Below are 12,747 nucleotides of genomic sequence, written 5' to 3'. Positions count from 1 at the left end.
AGAAGAGAGGGACAGTAGGTAGACTGAGAATTGAAAAGGGATCATTGTGTGCTCGCTTCAGCAGCACATATACTAAAATTGGAAAAGGGCTCATTGTGATTTGAAGATTGGGAGATCATGGTAGTAAGCTAAAATGATCTTGGCTCTGGATTCATTCTGGATAGCATAACATCACTGGAACTTCCTTAGAAATAACAGCAAATGATTAGAAATCCAGGTGATGTTATTGCTATCTCTTTTTTGCCTTCATCTGCCCTTAGGAGACTCTTTTCATGTTCACAAAAATCCCATGAAATAGTTTTTGAACTTGGGAGGACTCCATTTTTCTGGCAAAACTTGTTTCTCAGTTGATGCAAAAGTCTCATCAGACTGCTAGAATGTGAGAATGGGAATCAGAGAAGGGACAGATCTTACTAAGAGAGAGAATTAAGACTGTGTCAGACCCAAAGGTGTGCAGCCATCTGTGTGTGGGGTGGGAGATTGGGCTGGTTTTAACTTGATGTCTTGGTGTAAAACACAGCTAGCATGATGTCTAGTGTAACCAGTAAATGACTACTGTACATTGTGACTGGAGCAAACTGTATTCTAGTGGACTCTTATGTATTTCCAATATGAAGGATTTTTTTTCCTGTTGGTTTCCAGCTATACCTCCAAATTTATTTCATGAATTTTTGTGGCAAGGCCCAGTCTTTCTTTGTACAGCATTATAGGAACATCTATTCAATGGAAAGCTGTGGAAATAACTCTTCAGTTACAGAATTTTCTGAGGAATTCAGCATTTTACTCAGAAAACAGAACATAATCATGCTCAACATACTGTATTCAGAAAACCCCAAAACATAAGTAGCATATGTATAACCTGTCCATGTTCTGAGGGAAAATAGAAGCCAATGAATGCTGTTTTAGAAGGAGTCCCAGAGAAGGCATATTGGAATATCATGTGAATGTGTTGGAATATCATTGTACACACCATGCATGATATTCTTTGATATAAAAACTCTTTTACATGGTCCTCTTTGACAGATATGGAAAGAGTAATGATATATGTTCCAAAATTTGTCTGATGCCATCAACTTTTAAATGGCATTCAGTTATAAACCCAGATTATAGGACTGCAATCATGAGTTCTTCTCTCATAACATTATATTATACTCACACATACCCATACACAATGTAATGGTTCCCTTTTATTTCAGCTCTTGTATTAGATCACAAAGACACAGACACAAGGAATAAATATTATATACAATTATTAGCTTTTTTTTCACAAATGTTACCTTTTCAGTTCTGGACCATTGTAGGCATACACATTTTATTTGTTTAATGACATTTCAACTTTTCATTTAGCGTCTTTGGCAAAAATATTTCCACTACTATATCATAGATTAATTGCCAGAAGTTAAATCAAGTAATTCCTATTATTTTTGCAATTTTGAATAAAAAAGGACCAGAAGAAACAGAGCATTCATGAGAGAACTAGAAACAAGGAATATGATGCCTTTTCACTTAAAACATGTGAACATCTGTGTCAACTGCTCTCACTGCCTTTATACAGTGGGCAGTGGAAGGGATAACTTTGTTACTTGCTTTATCAATCTAATTTTGTCAAGAATCTCTTACAGTAGAGTAATACTCACCAATATTGAAGGAAAAAATAAGACATCTAAAATATCTGAAAATTATTATCTATAGTAATAAACTGGGGAAGAACAAAAGGAAATATAGTTCTTCAAAGTTACTCTCCCTTAAATCAATGGTCATGGTGGAAAAACCTGACATAGGAACTATGCTTATCATAAGAAATTTATCAAATTTATGATAATTAATTCAATATTTACTTTTTCATTGGACTTTTTAAGGAAAATATTTCAGAACCTGCCTCCTACTTATTTACCAGTCAGAGAAAATAAATTTGGTGGTATTAGCAAATACACACATACCCCTATAAATAACATTATATATTATGATATATATATAAGTTATATGTACACACAAATACATACATAATTGCCCATTATAAGATATCATTCTTCCATACACTTTCCATGGATTATCTAATTTAATTCTAACAATAGTCATGACTAAATACTGAACTCAAGGTTAAAATCAGATTTTGTCTTACTTTAGAAGCTATCCTCTCCAATACTTTATAGCACTATAACTGCTGCTAAAAGTCACTTCTTAAAATTAATATTCATTCTTGTTGTTACATGTCATTTTAGAAAAACAGCAAGAGAAGAAAATTTCTTTAGCATGATAAATTATGTACATTTTAAACCATGGTCATTATTTTACTTAAAAGAATAATTTGTCTACTTAAAGTCAGGACCAACAGCAATAATATAATAAGAAAAAAGTAGCATTAATATTTTTAAAATATGAGGGAAAAGATTACATTTATGTTCTGATAATATGATTTCAAGAAAAAAATAGAAGCGGCCGAACGGAGTGGCTCACACCTGTAATCCTAGCACTCTAGGTGGTTGAGGCGGGTGGATTGCTAGAGGTCAGGAGTTCAAAACCAGCCTGAGCAAGAGCAAGACCCTGTCTCTACTATAAATAGAAAGAAATTAATTGACCAACTAATATATACATAGAAAAAAGTAGCCGGGCATGGTGGCACTTGCCTGTAGTCCCAGCTACTTGGGAGGCTGAGGCAGGAGGATTGCTTGAACCCAGGAGTTTGAGATTGCTATGAGCTAGGCTGACGCCCCGGCACTCACTCTAGCCTGGGCAACAAAGCAAGACTCTGTCTCAAAAAAAAAAAAAAAAAAAGAAAGAAAGAAAAAAATAGAAGCAACAAAAAATTCATATTAAAAAGTTTCATACAGGCCGGCGCGGTGGCTCAAGCCTGTAATCCTAGCACTTTGGGAGGCCGAGGTGGGCGGATTGCTCGAGGTCAGGAGTTCGAAACCAGCCTGAGCAAGAGCAAGACCCCGTCTCTACTATAAATAGAAAGAAATTAATTGGCCAACTAATATATATATATATATATAAAAAATTAGCCGGGCGTGGTGGCACATGCCTGTAGTCCCAGCTACTCGGGAGGCTGAGGCAGCAGGATTGCTTGAGCCCAGGAGTTTGAGGTTGCTGTGAGCTAGGCTGACGCCATGGCACTCACTCTAGCCTGTGCAACAAAGCGAGACTCTGTCTCAAAAAAAAAAAAAGTTTCATACAAAGACTAAGTAGGAAATAAATATATACCAATGTATTAGTTATATGTTGTGACATAATAAATTACCGTCTTTTAAGAGTTAATCTTCGAACTTGTACAAGTCTTCTGCTTCATTCTAATCACTCATAAAAACAGAATAACACATTAAAACTATACCGATTATGAAGCAAGATTGACCATCAGTTGATATTAATAATAAAACTATTAACAAATAATGTATACATGGGAATTAATTATGTTTTGCTCTTTTGCATGTTGAAATATTCTACAATGAAGAAGAAAAGGAAAAACTGCATTGATTGACTCACATAAGAAGAAATAATCTGAATAGGACTATATATATTAGAGAAATTGAATCAATAATCAATAACCTTCTAAAATAGAAAGCATTAGGATCTGGTGGTTTCACTGGAGTATTCTAAAAAACATTTTAGGAAGAAATTATACCAATTCTTCCAATCTTTTCCAAAAGGTGGAAGCAGAGGAAATACTTCCCAATTCATTCTATGAGGCCAGCATTATCCTAATACCCAAACCAGACAAAAGCATTACAAGAAGAGAAAACTACAGACCAATATCTCTTATGATCATATATACTAAAATCCTCAACAAAATATTAGCAAATTGAATGCACAATGTATAATAGGGGGTTGGGAGGAGGGGTAAGGGGCATGTGGAAACTCTCTGTACTCTGTTCAATTTTGCTGTGAACCTTAAACTGCCCTAAAAAAATTAAGGTTATTTTTTTCAAGTAAATTAACAATACTAAGTTCATTTTCTCTGTTGTCTCACACTCTAACTTAATGAACTAAAGTGGTACACCTGTTTTAATCATCTACTGGAAGAGCCAGATTTTCTTCTCATATTATTCAGTGATAATAACATCTTTCCTTCATGGGAGCACCTGGCAACATGAAATTTCGGTGTAGGTGGTCGTGTGGTTTTCAATACTCTCTACACCTTCACTGCCCATTAAAAAGACAATAATGAAGTGGGTTTATGTTTTTGAAGGAAGTCACTTTGAAAGCATAGGGAGCAAAAGACATTCAAATATCTTAATTATGTCCTAAGCAGCCAGGGCTGAGGTTTGCACCTGAATTATGACCCCATTTTGCAGGAGCATTTTTCACTGTCTAGAAGTAAGTTCCTTAGCAGTAGCTAAGCAGTACTAGATCTTTCACATTTTTTATGAGGAGACATAGCTTTATGGACTTTCCAACTCATTCTGTGGGGCCAGTCCTAGTCACCTGGACTCAACAAACTGGAGACTCTTTCCTTTGCCTCTGCCTCTTTTATTGATAGGCAGCTGGTAGAGTCAGCAGATATAATGGCACATCTTCCATGTCACCTTCTTGAGGTCACTTTTCCTTTTTTTTTTTTTTTAATAGTCTTTTGTTTTTTTAGAGTAGTTTTAGATTCACAGCAAAACTAAGTAGAAAGTACAGAAATTTCCTATATATCCCGAACCCCACATATACACAGCCTCTTCCACCATCAATATCCTGCAACAGAGTGGTACATTTGTTATGATTAATAAACATACATTGAAACATCATTATCAGCACTCTGGGAGGTTGAGGCGGGTGGATTGCTAGAGGTCAGGAGTTTGAAACCAGCCTGAGCAAGAGAGACCCCGTCTCTACTATAAATAGAAAGCAATTAATTGGCCAACTAATATATATAGAAAAAATTAGCCAGGCACGGTGGCACATGTCTGTAGTCCCAGCTACTCAGGATGCTGAGGCAGGGGGATTGGTTGAGCCCAGGAGTTTGAGGTTGCTGTGAGCTAGGCTGATACCACGGCACTCACTCTAGCCTGGGCAACAAAGCAAGACCCTGTCGAAAAGAAAAGAAAAGAAAAGAAAAGAAAAGAAAAGAAAAGAAAAGAAAAGAAAAGAAAAGAAAAGAAAAGAAAAGAAAAGAAAAGAAAAGAAAAGAAAATCATTATCATCCATAGTCCATGGTTTACATTAGGAGTCATTATTGCTGTTGTACAATTGATGGGTTTTGACAAATGTACAGTGACACGTATCCACCATTGTAGTATCATACAGAATATTTTCACTGCCCTAAAAATCCTCTGTGCTTCACCTATTCATCTTTCCCCCTTAACCCTTGAAAACCACTGATCTTTTTACTCTCAGTAGTTTTGCTTTTTCCAGAACGTCACATAGTTGGAATCATTCACATAGTTGGAATCATTCAGTACAACTGGCTTTTCAGATTGGCTTCCTTCACTTACTAATATGTACTTAAGTGTCATCTGTGTCTTTTTGTGGCTTGAGAGCTCATTTCTTTTATTTTTTTTTCGAGACAGAGTCTCGCTTTGTTTCCCGGCTAGAGTGAGTGCCGTGGCATCAGCCTAGCTCACAGCAACCTCAAACTCCTGGGCTCAAGCGATCCTTCTGCCTCAGCCTCCCAGGTAGCTGGGACTACAGGCATGCGCCACCATGCCCGGCTAATTTTTTTTAATATATATATTAGTTGGCCAATTAATTTCTTTGTAGAAGACAGTAGACAGTAGAGACGGGGTCTCCCTCTTGCTCAGGCTGGTTTTGATCTCCTGACCTTGAGCAATCCGCCAGCCTCGGCCTCCCAGAGTGCTAGGATTACAGGCGTGAGCCACTGCATCCGGCCAAGAGCTCATTTCTTTTTAGCACTGAATACTATCCTGTCATCTGGATGTAGCAAAGTTTATTTATCCATTCACCTACTGAAAGACATCTTGGTTGCTTCCAACTTTGGCAATTATGAATAAAGCTGCTATACACGTCCGTGTGCAGGATTTTTGTGTAGACATGATTTCAGCTCTTCTAGATAGATACTGAAGAGCTTGACTGCAGGATCATATGGTAAGAGTATGTTTAGCTTTGTAAGAAGCTGCTAACCTGTATTCCAAAGTGATTGTGTCATTTCGCATTCACACCAGCAATGAATCAGAGTTCCTGTTGTTCCACATCCTCATCAGCATTTGGTGTTCTGGATTTGGGCCATTCTAACCGGTGTGTGCAGTATCTTACTGTTTTAACTTGCATTTCCCTGATGATACGGGATGTGGAGCATCTTTTCATATGCTTATTTGCCATCTGTGCATCTTCTTCGGTGAGTTTGTTCACATTCTTTGTCTATTTAATCGGGCTGTTTGTTTTCTTATTATTTCGTTTTAAGAGCTCTTTGTATATTTTGGGCACCAGTCCTTTACCAGATATGTGTTTTGGAAATATGTTCTTCCAGTCTGTGGCTTGTCTTCTCATTCTCTTGAAAATGTCTTCCACGGAGCCGACTTTTTAAATGTTAGTGAAGTCCACCTTATCAATCACTTCTTTTTGTTTTTCGTGGATCGTGCCTTTGGTGGTGTCACTTTACTTTTGAGAAGCCGCTAGTCTCTGCTTTATGACTTCTGAAGCAAGAGGCGGACCTTTGTGCGGGCTGCTGCTCCAGCGAGGCGTGAGGGCAGAGCAGCACCCTCAGCGGACCGCAGCGGCGCCTGCAGCGGCGGCTCTCGGCCTGCGCGCGTCCGGGTGCAGCTGTTGCGTGCAGGTTCATTCTTCCGCGCAGCAGCCTTGCGGAGACCCAGAGGAGATGAGTAAAGAGAAGCCGGTGCGTGGATCAAGAAAAGGGGGAAACAAGCAAACGCACCTTCTTAAAACTAGGATTCTGCGTGAAGCCAGAGTTCCCAGATAAAGCGGATAAAGCTCCGGCGTCAGGCGGGCTAGACGGCATGTACAGCCCGAGCCACTGCCCGTGGGGAAAGATCAGGGCAGGATTCTCGCGTTTTCATCTGTCTGGACGGTTTCTTCTCCAAACCGGGTCAAGTAGGGGCGACAGATCCAAAGATGCATTTGACCATTCAACCGACTCACCTGCAAGGAATTTGAGTCTCGGCTTAGCAGAAAAATTTTCAAAGCGAGCTGAACAGTCCCTTAATTCTTTCCGCCTGGGATTTGATTGAGCCAACAGCAGAACAAATTGTGCTAAAGCTATAAAATTCTACTCTGTTCTCAGTAACGGTAGGAGCCGGATATTGTTGGTGTGTCCCGAAGGAGTCTGCTTGGGTGCAATCTGGGTGAGGTATTAGGTGGAATTCATCCTCAGGGCCAGCCACTCCCGGTTGAGCACAAAATAGTAATGCGAACTGTTTGGAGTTTTTAAGAGGACAGCAATCCTACTATCTCATCATTTTGTGTCAGGGGATGTAGCTCAGTGGTAGAGCGCATGCTTCGCATGTATGAGGCCCCGGGTTCGATCCCCGGCATCTCCAAGGAAACCTCCTAGTGTTTCTTTTGTTTAATTCAGCCTATGGTCCAGATAATTATTAACTATGTATCTTTTAGTCTTTTCTCATTTATGTCATTATCATTTTTTTAAATCGAACAATTTCCTGTTTTGTTTATTTCTCTTCTATTTGGTTAACTAGCCACCACCATATTTTCCAGGAAATTTCCCTGAGTTGTTTTATCATGCAGTGAGCAATACAAAGCCAAAGAGACAATTCAGAAGGAAATTCATTCTATGAATGCATCCAGGAAGAGAGCTACATATCAAAGAATGCTTTAAACTCAATTAAAATAAGGCTCCATCTATTTCCACTTTCCAGTGGAAAACAATCAGTAAAACTAAAATGTCTCCTAGTAATGTTTTTGCAGGGGCCTGAGGTGGGGTCGGGAAGGGAAAAGTAGCATGCTTTTTTAGTACTGAGGTGAGAGTTGCATGTAAGTTCTCAAGGGACCACCCTAGGACCATAAGATCATGTGGATCTTGTGCTATACTTACTAGCCTGCTTCCAATTTCTCACTGTATCTTTGGCCTTACTCAAGATTTCGGTACAAGAGAGGTTATCATAGTCTAGTGCAGGAAGTTTGGGAAAGTAGTAAAGGTTAGAAATAACCTGTGGAAATGGAAGGTAGAGTTAGATTTCCTGTCAACACTGAAAACCCAAAGGAGGTTGCATTCTGGGCAACTGTAAATAGATTAATTTTAGGCTTATATGACTTGTGTGTCATACTTATGTTCATTACTTAATTCAATTGCATGATTTGGAATATTGATAGCAAATTTACTTTATTGTTTCTGTTCACATTAAGAAGTACACTGAAAATGCTGTAACAGGGGTTAAGGTCTAAAAAAGGGCAACAGAATGTTTTACAAGTCATCTCTCTAAAACCCCCACCCTTTTTAGGAATTAAAACCTGCATTCCTTCCTAAGGCCAGTAATCAAAGGAGCAGAAAAATGTTGTTGTCTGTTTTCTAGTATCTTATACAACAGATGGCTTAACAGAACTGTCTCAAGGTCATAGTCAATGAAGATAAAGTCTACAGAAACCACCAATTATAGTTAACACCAACAGCCTGAAGACACAACATGTGAAACCTGTGGTCATGTAAACCTGAGCACAACCCCTCAAAAACTCCTTTAAAAAGTTCTGTTTTTCTCCTTAAAGACAGGATGGTGGTCTTTTGAGAGGCTAGTTAGTATGCTGCCCTCCTCATTTGCCAGCAAATTATTAAGCTTCTCTTTCCTTTTCTTCAAACCACTTGTCCTCATTCTTTGTTCTCATTGATTCAGCCCGTGGGACAAGTACCAAACTTTTGGTACCAATAATAAGGTGTATTTCTCTGCCATTGTTAAGAAGAAATCCAATAATTTATTTAATAAACATTTGTTGGGTGCTTCCTCTGTGTTACTATGTTAACTGTGCTAAGTTAAGAGGTACAACTCCCCAGTGATGGGGAGCAGCTGCAAATGTAATAAATTCAATGCGCTTGAATCATCTCAAAACCACTCCCATCCCACCCTGGTCCATGGAAAAATTGTCTTCCATGAAACCATTCCTTGGTACCAGAAAAGATTGGGGGCCAGTGTTTTAAATCATAAAGTATGTAGCCCTTTCAGATTAGTTTATTTTACTTAAAAATATGTATTTTTAAAAAACCCAAGAAATAGTATTTTAGTTTCTTCCATAACTTTTCATGGCTTGATAGCTTATTTCTTTTTAGCACTGAATAATAGTCCTCTGTCTGGATGTGTCACAATTTATTTATCCATTTGCCTACTGAAGGACATCTTGGTTGCTTCCAAGTTTTGGCAATTATGAATAAAGTGACTATAAACATTTGTGTGCAGGTTTTTATGTGGACATAAATTTTCAGCTCATTTGGGTAAATATCAAGGGGTACAACTGCTGGATCATGTGCTAAGAGTATGTTTTATATGATGAGAGCAATGGATGAGAGTTCCTGTTGCTCCATATCCTCATCAGCATTTGGTGTTGTTAGTGTATTGGATTTCAGACATTCTAATAGGTTGTAGTTGTAACTTATTTTAATCTTCAAGTCCCTAATGACAAATGATATTTAGCATCTTTTCATGTGCTTATTTGCCATCTCTATATCTTCTATGTTGGGTATCAGTTCAGACCTTTGGTTTATTTTTAAATTGGGCTGTTTGTTTATTTATTATTGAATATTAAGAGTTATTTGTATATTTTGCATACCAGTTCTTTATCAGTAAGTAGAAAAAAACAAACTCCATTTCTCCTACTGTATTCCCATAATACAGATCACTTTTGTGACCTCTGGTCACCAAAATATGTAGGTTTCTGGGAGGATTTAGAAACCAATTCTGCAGCCAGCACTAGCTGGGGGGCCTCTGACTTAATTCATTTCTGACACTATCTGCCTGAGGATAGTCCCAGATCCCACAGGTTAAAAGTTCAGTCTCACAAGACTGCACCCCACTTCAGATGTCAATCTTAAGCCCCAGGTTGTTTTACTTGTGCTTCTGACTGATCAGTTACAAGTCAAGATTCCCATGACCCACTCCTTGAGTTGGATTAATTTGCTACAGAGGCTCAGAAACTCAGGGAAACTCTTATTTAGGTTTAGGTTTACTGGGAATAGCCAGAGGAAAGAGATTCATAGGACAAAGTATGTGAGAAGGGGTGTGGAGGTTCCATGCCCCCTCCAGGAGCCTCTACATGTTCAGCTTTCTCAAGGATCCCCAAACCCCAGTCCTGTTGGGTTTTTATGGAGGCTTCATTATGTTGGCATGATTGATTATATCATTGGCCATTAGTGATCAACTCAACCTTCAGTCTCTCTCTTTGGGTTGGGGAGTGGGTGGGGCTGAAAGTTTCAACTCTCTAATCGTGTGGTTGGTTCCCCTGGGAACCAGCACCCATCCAGAGGCTATTTGGGAGCCCCTAGCCATCAATCAACTCATTAGCATACCAGAAGACACATCACTTTGGAGATTCCAAAGATTTGGGGAGCTATGAGTCAGGAAACGGGGACAAATACCAAATATATATTTCTTCTTCATCTTTTTTGTTTGTTTGTTTTGTTTTTGAGTTAGGGTCTCACTCTGTCATCCAGGCCAGAGTGCAGTGGCATCATCATACCTCAATGCAGTCTTTAACTCCTGGGCTCAGCAATCCTCCTGGCTTAGCCTCTGAAGTAACGAGGACTACAGGCCCACCACTACAACCAGGCTAAATTTTTTAAAAAAATTTTATGGGGGAAGGTCTCACTATGTTGCCCAGGCTGGTCTTGAACTCTTGGACTTGAGTCCAAGGGAGGCTCCCGCCTCTACCTCTCAAGAGAGGCTCCCAAGTCAAGGGAGGCTCTCACCTCTACCTCTCAAAGTGCTGGGATTATAGGTGTGAGTCACTGCACCTAGTCTTCCTATGTTATTTTCAAGGAGTTGTATAGTTTTGTATTTTACAACTAAATCTGTGATCCATTCTGTTAGGTCCGGAGCCAAGAGTGAGACACACGAAGCCTCATATGTAGCAAATGCTATTTATTTTGAGCATCTGGGTGTAGATAGGTGGAGGCCAAAAAAGGCATCCACAAGAGAAAAGGGGAGAGCCTTGGGTTTTATAGAGGGGTTTTCTGGGGTGAGTAAATGAATTCTTTTTGAACAACCAGAAGGGGTAAGGAAAGTAAGTTCCCCTTTTGCATTTCATTCCCTTATCTCCCTAGGTGTCTGGCAAAGGCTACGTACCTAATACACCCCTAGGAAGGGGAGAGCAGTGAGTTTTATAGGAGGTTTGGATGGAAGTTTGGGAAAGGGGAATTCTTTAAACCTAACACATTCTAAGTTAATTTTTGTGAAAAGTGTGAAATCTTTGTCTAGATTTATCTTTTTACTTGTAGATGTCCAAGTTGTTCCAGCATCATTTCGTGATCTGACAGACTAAAATAAATGCCCCCTTATCAACTAAGATGGATCCTACGGTTAAGAAAACAAAAGTTACCTATGGTTCAGGGCTTTGTGGACCAACTAGCAGGGCAAAATTCTTAGGCTACAAAGAAAACCACATTCTTTCTGAACTCCCTAACAATAATTGCTGCCAGGGCAAATTATCATACCCCTCCTAAATCAGATTTACAACCTAGGCCACTACAACTCTGATTTCACTTCATTTTAATCCCAAAACCCCTCCTCCAAATAAGCATAAGATATATGTTACATATATGTTTACCCATTGCCCATGAGCTCGACCCCCTGACAACTGAAATTAAGTGACTGAGGCAAAGATCTCCAATGGAGGTTTACTAAGCCAAAGATTTTTGGCTTTGTTTTTGTTTTTGAGACAGAATGTCACTTTGTCACGTGGGCTAGAGTGCAGTGGTGTCATCATAGCTCACTGCAACTTCAAACTGCTGGGTTCAAGTGATTCTCCTGCCTCAACTTACCAAGTAGCTGGAACTACAAGCACATGCCACCATGCCTGGCTAATTTTTCTACTTTTTGTAGAGATGGGGTCTGACTCCTGCTCAGGCTGATGATCTCAAACTCCTGGCCTCAAGCAAGCCTCCTGCGTCAGCCTCCCAGCGTGCTAGGATTATAGGCATGAGCCACCAGGTCAGCCAAATGAAGCCAAAGTTTGAGGATACACCTCTGGGAAAAACATAAGTCAGAGATGCATCTGTGACTGTTTTTTTTCCCCCCAAAGTGGGAATTGAGAGCTTCAATATTTAAGGTGATAAGGCACACAGAAAGAAAAGGAGGAAGGGGGTAGGCAGTGACACACATGGTTACATTCTTGTCAGGCCCAGGAAATCTACATTTGAAATAAGATAAGGTGAATGTTAGAAAAGAAAAAGGGAATGAAGGAAAAATCAATTGTGTAGATGTCCCTGGGTAAGTGGAAGAATGATTGATCTTGTCTCTGTTCTGCACCTGGGAAGATAAACTTGTAATCAATATTATTAGTGTGGAATTGAACAGACTTTAGTTTTAGGAGGCAGACTTAGCCTGTAGACCTTAAGTTACAATTTGCATGTCCTTCTTTGTGGGAGGTCAGCAAGGGATTTCCTTGTGTATGATCTGTGGAGGCAGTCCCTACAGAGATATCTGAGGCCTTTTACCTTTCCATGGGGAATCTGGCTAATGTATAATGTTAGTAACAGTTACCCAGTCATTCAGAAGTGGGTGTTGCATGACTGAGCCTCCTTCCCTTTTGCATGAGGAGTTGGGGGATGGTCCTGAGATTTTCATTTTCCTTTACATCACTCATAAATATGTATGGATTTTCCTCCAAATCTGTGAAATATGCACAACAACT

General features: G+C 39.4%; 1 non-coding gene across 1 annotated transcript; it reads left to right on the top strand.

Moving 5' to 3' along the window:
• The first annotated feature begins 7,364 nt into the window (after nucleotides 1-7,364).
• TRNAA-CGC (transfer RNA alanine (anticodon CGC)) lies at nucleotides 7,365-7,436 on the top strand. Its single transcript has one exon. It is a non-coding gene; the product is annotated as a tRNA-Ala (tRNA).
• The last annotated feature ends 5,311 nt before the right edge of the window (nucleotides 7,437-12,747 follow it).

Source organism: Microcebus murinus, chromosome 15, assembly GCF_040939455.1.
Source record: "Microcebus murinus isolate Inina chromosome 15, M.murinus_Inina_mat1.0, whole genome shotgun sequence".
Lineage (NCBI taxonomy): Eukaryota > Metazoa > Chordata > Mammalia > Primates > Cheirogaleidae > Microcebus > Microcebus murinus.
The sequence above is the reverse complement of the archived record's forward strand: the minus strand, read 5'-3'. Positions and strand labels throughout refer to the sequence as shown.